A 12,143-nucleotide genomic window follows, 5' to 3' on the forward strand; every position below is an offset into this window, starting at 1 on the left:
TATATATATATATATATATATATCCACACACACACACACACACACACACACACACACACACACACACACACACACACACACACACACACACACACATATATAGCTATATATATATAGATTAGATATAGATATAGATAGACAGGGATAGATCAATATGGAATGATATGGAAATGATCATCAAAGACTTTGGCAACTAAAAGACACTGGACCCATCCAGTTTGGTTTTGTCACCGGAAATTGATGTCTACTTAACTTGATAGACTTCTTTGAGAGGGTAGCCAAGGTAATTTATAAAGGGAAAATGGTGCATAATGCCTACCTAGACATGGCTAAAGCATTTCACAATACCCTGTTCAGGTATTGTGGCTAAACTCACTGAATCGCTACACAACTCTCTGGATTGCAAGCTGTCTCACAGAAAGGACGCAAGAAGTCAAGATTAGAGAGAGCACTATCACCAAGAGGCATCTACTTGTCTAAGGTCAAGGCTAATGTCAAGGACCTCTGCCTCACCAGATTCCCAGATGACTGCAAATTCAGAGTGATCATAAAGTCCCCCATGACACTAACATCCTGCAAGAGGTTCTAATGTAGACGAATGACTAGCGTCAAAGCCACAGATTAAAACTCAATGCAAAGAAGTACATAATATAGTGCATTTGGGAAAATGTCTACCCAGAAAATTGCTAAATTGATAAGATACCCCTAAGAACTGACCCAGTAGTTAAGAGATCAGAAAAAATATGTAGAAAGTAACTGGGCTTTGAACAACATATAGCCAAGGTAGTAAGAAAATCATTCTATGTTGCCCACTTTTAAGCAAGGATTTGACATCCAGGCTTAAGGAAGGTATAGTACCACTCTGTTTGTCCCTTATAAGACCCATCACTGAATACAATGCTCCCTTCAGCTTGTAATTGACTAGGCATATGCAACAGTTGGAACACCCACAGAGGTTTCTCACCAAGAAAATCCAGGATATTAACACACTGTCCTATACAGATCACCTTAGATCCCTGTCTGTATACTCAGTCTCCAGCAGGTTGCTGAAAGGTGATCTGTGCTTGGCATATAAAGCATCTTTGAATCCAGCTCTGATGGAACTTTTGCACATCTGAAAAATGAGCAGCTCTAGAAACACTTGATTCAGGGATGTGAATGTTGTGGCATAAATAGAACATGTTGGTGAGATAGATATGTAACTCATAGGATCCCCATGTTCTAGAATAGGCACCCCATTCATGTGAAGCAGGGTCCATTGTTAATCCTTTCCAAATGTTACCTTGACCATTGGATGGGAACTCACAGATTCATCCATGGGCTGGCCCCCATATTTCTTATAAACAGAATATGACAGTAAACATTCCCTAACTGATATAAAGCACCACATAACTTTTTAGCAACTTCCTAACTAACATAGCCTTCCTAACAACCATAATCCCCCCATTTAAGATGCAGATAATACCAGGGGACATTATTGGGGTTGGGTTGCAGGGCTGGGCTTATAAAGCCCCCTGGTGGTTGTTAGCCTAATATATACTTATGAATCTATGAATCTCTCTCTCCTGCATATATATATATATATATATATATATATATATATATATATATATATATATATATGTATATATACATATATGTATGTGTATGTGTGTATGTATATAAAATTCAGTAAACAACATTGATTCTTTACAAAAACTGACCCAGGAATCCTTCAGTTCAATAGAAAACTGTTTGACTATGTCCCAGCTATTCCTAAATCTAACAAAACAAAAGTAATTGTCTTCACTCCAAAGCAACTTAAATTAAAAAAAATCCTTCACTAGTATCTCTTTGAACAATACCAAAATAGAACATGAGACAGAAAGTAAATTGCTAGGCGTTTGCATAGATGAAGACCTAAATTATGACTTCCACACTGAACATGCATAACATGGGGCAAACTCTACCTACCTAACAATGCAACATGTCGTATTGCCCCAACCCTCCTAATACTTACTCTCTTTTAATCAGCACCAGTACTGGCAAACATCCAACTAACTTAATTCAAACAAACTTGAGTAGTGCTATAACAAGGTGACAGAATTTGCAGCCAACCTCCAGCATAGATCACATCACTGTTGGTCCTCAAACACATCCAGTGGCCTGTGCTACCTCACCAACTCATATACTTTCAACTCCCTATTATCTGCAATTTAATAAACAAATGACATGACTGTCCATCTCTAGTTATTCTTATATAGCCATCCAACACACACAGAGGCCTGTACTTTTTTGACAAAAAAATCTCCTACATATATTAAAACCTAATAACTCTGCAGGCTGTTCAATGTACTCCCATTAAGTGTCAAAAACCTGGAACTCTATTTTTGGTAAAATCATTCAAATTACTGTAAAAGTCTCAATTATTCCACTCTTGGTTTTGCAAATTTGCTGCACCAGATTAGTATATCACTCCTCTTCAACCTCATCACTGCTCAACTCCCTCCATATCCTCATCTTACATGTACTGTAACTCACTCTCTTCCCATCTTTTGTTATACTCTTTCACTCCCAATCTACCCTTGTCTTCTATTTCTCAGCTCTAGCTCTCTCAGCACAATATCTCTGTAAGACACATTGCTTTCTGTTGAATACCCCCAACAATATGGCTGTCTGTATATTTCATCAAATTTGAAGTGTACTTCTCCATCTTTTGAAAACTGCTGATTGTATATTGTAGCATTTCTCCCCAAGTCTCTGCTGAAAAATGGGTCCTGGCTATCTATTACTGTTTGTTATGCATTGTTGCCTTTCTACCCAGGTTTCCACTGAAAATGGGTCCTGTGTCCAGTTGGATTTCAGCAGTTAATAAAAGCAATAAATAAATTAACTATATAGTTTTCTATATATGTATACAGAGGCTCCCCATTCTCTTTTTCAAACAAGAAATAGTGCAAGACTCCTCGGTATGAAGTGAAAATAATGGCTAGACCCAAGGAGGAACTGATGTTTCTAAGCCATCACAAATATGGTAGAGACAAAGACTAGAATAAAGACAAAGAATAAAGTTGCACAGTGCTTTGGTTTGATAGTGTAGGTGTACCAAATCCTGATTTTCTTTACCAGTCCTTTCTGTGACCCACTTCCTTCACCACTAACCTCTGACTGTTAGCTATTAACCACTTTTGCATTTAATGCAACACCTGAACATAATTGTATCTCATCAGTTATAAGATGTGAGCTTAGCAAAGTCTGCAAATATATACATTCGTTCATTGCCAAATACCCACTTTATCAGGTTCAGGGTGAGAAGGGAGACAGAAACTATCCTAACACTCAGTCAGATAAAATACAGAACCCAGTCTCAGACCAGATACCATTGTCACTCAGGTTCTCACTTCTTCTTCTTCTTTTGGCTTTTTCCCATTTAGGGGTCACCACAGCGGATCACTCATCTGCTCATGATTGGCAGTAGAGTTTTTTACAGTTTCAAGTTGCCAGCCTAGCACCCAACCTTTCACAAAAGGCACACACACTCACACCTAGGGCCAATTTAGAGTGTCCGATCACTTACAGCATGTCTTTGGGATGTGGGAGAAAACCAGAGCACCCAGAGAAAACCCACACAACCACAGGGAGGACATGCAGACTCCACACAGAAGGCACGCCAGCCGAGGATCAAATCAGAGAACCTCTTGCTGTGAGGCGACAACACTAACCACTGCACCTCCATGGCCGCCCTTTCACTCAGGTTCTCACTTAAAGTCCGCAAATGCATTTCAGAAGGATGACAGTCTTCCAATACATATAGTGTCTTGCTTGCCTGATTGAAATCTTTCATTTTAAAATGGTAAGAAAATCACTGAAATATATTATAATAAGACTATTATATAACATGTCAGCTCAAGTGAGGTCCAACAGGTGACAAGATGTGCAAGCCGTACAAGAAGATGCAGGACTCTAACTGGTCAATGCATGCACTGTTGTAGCTGTTGTATATATTTTTATGAATATTGTGAACTCAAATTTATACTACACCCAGAGAGGAAAGCATTACTATCAATTCCTATATCTGGTGTACCTGTGGTTACTAAGCGACAAACCAAATCTAACTGGTCAATGCATGCACTGTTGTGGCTGTTGTATATATTTTTATGAATATTGTGGCCTCAGATTTATACTACCCCCAGAGAGAAAAGCATCACTATCAATTCCTGTATCTGGTGTACCTGTGGTTACTAAGCGACAAACCATTATACCTTCATCTCTTTCAGAGATGGCAATACTTTCTGGCAGTGCACTTTCACCTTAGCTGGTGAGATTTGCTGCTGCCATGTACAAGCCTTTCTCTGGTCACACAGCAGGAGTGTCTGTTTATGCCTCACTAGTGTATACAAGTACCACTACATATCATACTTTTCAGCTATCCAGATGTTTGCAGAATGCCCAGAATTTTTCATTATACATTTGGCCTGTTCCTCATAAAATGTGTGGTTTTATCACAAAACATTGAGGACTGAAGTCATTATATAAATAAAGGCATTTGAATTCAGCTCAGCTAGACTTTACACATGCTTCATCTGCATCCACAGCCATCCAATCTAAGATCATAGGATCACAGTGCCCTTACAAATCTATCCAAATTCCCAAAAGTGTCTGGTTCAAGCAGACATTAAAATCAGCATCTATTGCCCCTGTCCAAGAGGGACACAGTTGGAACCCCCAGGGCAAATTTCCACTTACCCATCCAGTTGTCCAAATTGTACTCAAATAGGGCCAACAATGGGCTTTGCTTAACATGAATAAGAAGCTTGTTCCAAAGGTGGGGCAACTTCTGAAGAGACAAATTTGTCTCTCCAGCAAGTTGTGTTGATGTCACATACCAGGTTAAGGTCCTTTAAGCAAGTAACCCATATGCCATTTTTTCTTGCAAATGTGCAGCATTTCCATTGAAGCTGGGTCACACAGAGTAAAGTGACAATGATTTCAGTCTATCCTCATAAGACAGATCTTGAAGACCCTGAATTTTCTTTGTAAGAAACCCTTGTGGTCTCTCCAATTGCTGCAGGTGTTTGGAAAGGAGCAAACAAAAGGGACCATGGTATTCTATTATTGGCCTGATGAGGGAAGAGTATAAGGGGGTTATAACCTCTTTTTTTCTGGAGGCATTGCCCTTACTTGTAAGATGAACAATATAAAATGCCCTTATTTCCACTCTGGAGACATGGTGATTGAAGTTAAGGTTACTGTCAACCTGTGTGCCCAGATTTCTCATCACTGAGTGTGTCCTTAAGGTATTGTTGTTGATGTGGTAGTTTGCAGGAACATCATCCTTGCTGAATGGAATGATAATGCATTTTATGCATTAAGTTTAAGACCATGGCCATGGCACCAGTCATTAGTCTGTGTAAGAACTTTTTGCAGGATGTTGACATTGCTAGGGATTTCAATATTTGCTCCCAGTTTGCAGTCATCAGAAAACTTTAACAGCCACATGCCTTTAGCTTTAGCCTGTACTTTGGAGAACTAGACTCTGAACAGTAGGGGTCTTAGAACCAATTCCTGTAGAACACCACTGGTTATGGGTCTGCCAGAGTAGGTGGAATCCCCTCTTTTGACTGTATGAGTTATATCAGTGAGACAGTTTGCAATCCATCTAACAATATATGGGTTGATACCCAGACGAGTGAGTTAACAAATGATGCCTGAGTGGGGGATTGTGTCAAAGTCTTTGGCTAAGTCTAAGTAGGACATATGCACAGATTTGCCCTCATCCAGGCCTTTGATGACAGTCTTGAAGAAGTCCTCCAAGTTTAACAGGCATGATCTCCCCTTGACAAAGCCAAATTGGGTGGGGTCAATTGTTTAAAAATTTCCTATATCTTTGTTAATAAGGTCCATGGAGATTCATTCCCTGGTCTTGCAGATAAGGCTAGTCAGGCTAATGGGTCTAGTTCCTGGGGTCCATGGATGCACCCCCTTTGTGCAAAGGGATGACAATAGCTGTTTTCCATTCCTCTTAGACAAAACCAGTGCTTTGGCTGTGATTGAAAAGCATGCTCAGTGATTATGCTGATTCTTGTTTTAACCTATGTAGAACACAGACCAAGATGTTGTCTGGTTCCATAGATACTGTGTTTTTTGGCCTTGGAGAGGGGAGGCATTTAAGAACTGCTGATAGGGATGTTTGAGGTGTATGTGGCATGGACACAGAAGTGAAGTTTTCACTGAATCTGTCAGCCAGCAGGGTTGCTATATCCACAGGTTCTATATATGTAGTACCATTAACTACAAGTTCAGCACAAATCTGGTCCTTACCTTTGAGGTTATGGATGTAACTAAAGAATGCATTGTGGTTATTCTTAGTTAGGGAAGTTAATTTGGATTTGTAGTTAGCTTTGGAGGACTTTGCTAGGAGTCTTATTTGCTTGCTTAAGTTGAGGAGAACATTATTTTAATTTTCTGCACTTATACTTGTTTTATACTCTGATCACTGCTGTTTTGAGCATTTTTAAAGCATGTATTTTATTAATTTCTCTGTGTTAGCTTTTTCCTTTTGTTTGCCTCCAAATCACCTTGCAGAAGGGTGAATTAGCTAAGGATTTTGTTGTCTGGCAGTTGTTTGTTGTTTAATCTGCACCTGAAATCTACTTTTGTTGTAGCTTTACATTAAGAAATTCAGTGATCATTCATCTTTTGACAGCAGGTGCATACCTGGTTTGTTTGAGTTGGGAAGCACTCCAGGGGACTTAAAGTATGGTTGTTTATTAGCCAGAGGGTGTAAGTATCAATTTTCAAGGTTTTTGTTAGCTGCTATAAATACAAGTTTGCAAGGCACTGTGTTCACTACACAGAGCTCAGCAATGCTTTTTAAGTGCTTCATATGCATACAGAGCCATCCAACTAAGATAATGTTCTTAATTTACTACATTTGTACTTGATTTGTACTGTGATCACTACTGTTTTTGAGCATTTTTAAAGCATTTATTTATTTTTGTGGCAAAGATAGTTATTTATCTGTTTCTCATCTTTTCTAATTCCTCTTACCTCCAAATTGCCTTACAGAAAGGTGAATTAAACAGACTATTAGCTGTTTGGTAGTTATGTGTAGTTTAACCTGCACTTGAGAGATACTTTTTCTGTGCTTTTCCATTAAGAAATTCCAGGATCATCCATCTTGTGGTAGAAGGTGTTTAATGCACTCCAGAGAGCACAAGGTGTGGTTAATTATTTCCTAGAAGGCACAGGAATCAATTTCATGTTTTTTTTTTCTTTTTTGCAAATCAGGCAAGTTTGGTTAGCAATGCCCTATACTACAGCAAATACCTAGGCAGTAAAATGTTCCTATAAAGTCAGAATTGGGTCCAAAAGCTCATAGCTTGTTCATTGACTAGCCCTACCATATCCTAACATTATATAACATCTTGCCCTTAACCCCAAAACTAGTTTGCATATCAAATAGCATTACCATAGCCTAGTACTATCTAACATCTTCCCCTTAACCCTAAAAACTACATTAGGGGATCCCTACTAAAACCCAGTCCCTACTCCTGAACAGCCCACCTTACTACAGGACTGGACAACATACAAATGTCTCTGTGGCCAGCTTTATAGATGTGAACATCCAAAAGCAATGTAGCAATTGTCACACATTCTCTGACAACTAGTTAATCATTAAAGAAAATAACACAGTATGCGATGGATGTAAATACACAATTTCCTTGGAGGCAAAAATCTTATATACGATCGAGATGGTCAAGAATGTCAACACTACATCAATCACACACACCACACACACACACACACACACACACACACACACACACACACACACACACACACACACACACACACACACACACACACACACACACACACGCACGCACACACACACACACACACACACACACACACACACACACACACACACACACACATATTCTTATACTGAGGTGCCTTTGCAAATCTCAAAGACCTCCAAAGTCACCTAACAGCAACACTGCTCCTCAGCAATCACTAAAACACACACCAAAAGCAACATCAACATCTCACATAAGCCTATGCTCAATGGTCCACCAAGAGTAAAGTGCATAAATCAGTCATATACTTTACCTAATACACTCATCACTGGAGCTTCCATTGTATGACACAGAGATGCCCCAATCATGAGGTTAGACAAGAAGAAGATAAAGGTGAGTTGTCTATTTGGAGCCTGGATCTGCAATATCATGCATGCACTCAAGTCACTGTAACCCAGGTACCAATATGACTTTATCACAGTCCAAGCAGGTGTAAATGACATGAGATGTACCTCAATGGACTATATGAAAAGGATGTAATGGATCTCTGGGACTATATCACATACAGGTACCAGCCTTGCACTGAGCAACATTCTACCTTCCCCAAGCATAACACCACAATATGAACATGAAATGATTGATTTTAAAAATTGGTTAAGTTTCTGATGTCAATTTACAGGGATCCAATATCTGTTAGCATGGGACAAGGATGGACTGCACTTGTCCACCCTTGGCTTTTGGATATTGCATTAAACTTTTTCCACCCCCTTAAAGGCCTTTTAGGCAATGCCAAAATGACAAAACTACCTACATGGTGAAAAAAAATCTCCAAATAACATTAAGGTGTTACTGCTCAGTGCTAAGAGCCTGAACAAAAAAACTCAACACCCTTCAAGCTCTTCACACTCTGGAGAATGTAGATACTGTGCCATGAAACAGACTTTTTTAAAGTCATAGAAAATACTCTGACAGTGCAAGGCTACAGTACCCCCCACGCTCTTAGATCAACAACAGCAAAGACTGTGGCCAAAGGTGGAAGTGTCTCAATCTACATTAGCACAAACATACCTCCATATTGGTTAAACAGAATGATAGCTTGGAGCTCATCTATATATAAGTAACTAAAGGTAAGGTCCCTTGCCATATCATTGCTAGCTACAGGTCACCATCTAAGCTACTAGAGTCTATGACTCTTACCTAAACAAAATCAGACATGCATCTTTTGAATAAAGAGGAATATTATGGTCTATATTAAATCAGTGAATGCTTAAAAAACTGAACGCAGATTTATCGACCCCATGTAAGACAAAGGGTACAATCCCAAACACTTAGAACAGTGATTTTTTTTCCAAGGCAAAAAATTGCTGTTCCACAAAAGAAAAAAAAACCTTTAAAACATTACATAAAGTGGGTGGCTTCACCCCCTCACTCCCTCCACTCTACTGAATTACACCAACTCTGAAATCACACTACAGTGATAAAAATGGCAAAGTAATGGAAGTGGCCAAGCAATTTCTTTCCCAAGGAAAGAAATTGCTTATATGCTGTTTCGATATTTTGCCATTTCATGCTTTCAAGTTTGATCAAGATGCATTCGAAAGAATGCATCTTCTATCACATAATAGGAACCAGAATATTAGTGCTATGTTAGCAGACTACAACAATAAATATAAATATAAGGTAAAACTGTAAATAATAATCTCCATAGGTAACTGTGCAAATCATCTAGTACTTTACAGGTATCAGTAATGATGACTACATGTATAAAGTTATGAAATAAGAATTGCAGTTACAGATTTATAATTCTTTACCACAGCAGTGAAAGAGTTATAATAAATAACATTACATGCTTCTAGTTTTATGTATGCCTCACAGATATAAGTAAAACCATTGCTTAACTTAGTTGATTATTCAGAAGCATTTCTAGTTGCACATACAACATGGCTGAAATTTCACACATTGCACCCAACTTAGACTGCTGGTTGGGAAATGTGGGTGGGGGTTACTGTGTTAAGTGAATTGCCAGCATAAACGTTTTCTGAGAACACGCTCTTTACTTCAGTATTAATTATTAAATCAGGCACATTTCTGCAGAAAAGGAAACGCACACTTCCTTGAACTGATACATTTCAGCATTTACACTTCAGCTACACCAGAACAAAAGTGTTATACTTATTAAACAACACTCAACTCATATTTTAAACTATCCTTTTGAATGAAAGTGAATATTAGTATAGCATTGCATTAATTCATACAGACATGCGTATGAAAGTGAAAATGAAAAAGAAAATAAAAAGGAATGAATGTTACAGATGAAAGAAATGCAATTGTAGACAACATATAAAGAGAAATGTTTTACAATCTGACTTTTTAACCTGACTAACTGAAATAGTTACTATCTTTTTTATCTTGGGTACTATATTCATTGTATTAAAAATACATAATTTAAAAACACACCCACATTTTGCAAAAGAGCAAGTTGTCTAAAGTAATGCATTATTTCAAAATTGTTTGCAAAATCATAACTTGTTGCTACTATTTTTTTTCAAATTATTTACAAAATCCACAAACCCATTCAGAAAATCAAAAGCTCTTGCCATTTCAATGCATCACAAGTATGCATAAGCACATCCCAAATCACTACCCCACATTGTATGCATAAGCATGTTTTATATGCAAGTTTTACTTCAATAAAGATTTTACTGCCATATTTCCATATTGCATTAAATTGTATTTAAACAGTTCTGTGTGGCTTTATTGTGTTTTTGTGTTTTGTCTCTCCCCATAATTTTTTCACTCTGTCTGTTGCCTTTTTTTTGTTTGTTTATGCATTCCTTTTTTTCTTTCTTTTTTTTTCTTCTCTCCCATTTTTTTATTTTCTTTACATGTTCAAATCCTTCAGGGGCAGACCAATTATGTACCTCCCTGGCAAGGGCACTTCACTTTCTGCCCAACTGGGCATGTCCTCATAGGGTAAGAGTGGAGGTGCCTTTCCTGAAGGCACTATGGCATATGCAACCTGGCAAGCTTCACAGAAAGGGAGCTTCAGAGCTTGCTCAATGACATACTAGTATAAGTAGTGTAGAGGAGAATTCAACCAATCAAAACCTCTCTTCAGTGTACAAAAGGCACTATATCCCAGTTGCTGCTGACCAGCATGCCAACACAGGCCCCTACCCTCTCAACACTGGGGTCCTTCACTGGAACACCATCTGGCAGTGGACATATTTGAGGTTTTGTGGACTGGGATTGCAGCTAACACTTCATCAGCCCTTCTTCTTCTATCCTTTCTCCTTTACTATCTTCCCTATTTCCCATCCACACAATTTTATTATTAAAAAAGCTCAAAAATAGAGGTGGCTGTCCCACCTAAAAATATAGTACCCATCCTCTGCCACCTTTTCCAGCACAGATTATCTTGATTGTTTTCCCTTGTGTGTTTATCTTTTTGTTTTCTGTCCCTTTTTTCTATCAGTTCTATCACCTACTTCTTTACTGAAACCAGCAGGGTGTCCACGAAAAGGATACCTCTATCTAAAAAAACAACCTCTTTATTTTTTAAATAATCAATTTTGGTTGCAGCACAGTCCACAGTTTTCCTAAAACACTAAAACACTTTGAGGGTGACTGTACTCTGCTGCACTCACCTCCTATATGCAAAATAAATAAATAAATAATACAAAATAATAATAATAATAGCAACAACTTATGATTTGCAAATAACTTGAAATTTCATAATGCATAACTTTACAAAACTTGCTCTTCTGCAAAAAGTGGGTGTGTTTTTAAAAATACTTAACTTTCCTAATTCATTGCCAATGCCTTTCACTGACCTTATTTTCATATTTGTGTAACACCACTATTCACACATAAGTGTAATGCATTTGCAAAGTCATAGACTATGAATACTGGATATAAAATGGAACTTGACAAATTCTGTTTATGCAATGTTTGTCAAAACACTGTACAAAAAATCAAAAGAGGCTACAATAAATCTAGCTAAACCTCTAAGTCATATTGAAGTAAAAATAAAATAAAATAAATAAAAAAATCATAATGCTCCCAGAAAAAAAGAAATTATCCCAGAAAATTATAAACGTATTACTGCAGGAAGCACTTTTCTTTTTCATGAGGTCCTAGTAGAAATTCATATGAAGAAAACTACTCCCTTTCAAGTAAATATTCTCTTATAACTATCTTTTTTGAAGAAAATAAAGATTATTTGAAATTTTCTTCATATAGTACAATATAGATGTTAAATTTAGATTATAAAATGTCTATCTCCATAATTATAGATAGGCTTAGACAGTATATTGTGAGTAATAAACTGTGTCCAAATGGGTTTTATTTGTAATATACAAG

Source organism: Protopterus annectens, chromosome 4.part0 (assembly GCF_019279795.1).
Source record: "Protopterus annectens isolate FY-2018-M chromosome 4.part0, PAN1.0, whole genome shotgun sequence".
NCBI lineage: Eukaryota > Metazoa > Chordata > Ceratodontiformes > Protopteridae > Protopterus > Protopterus annectens.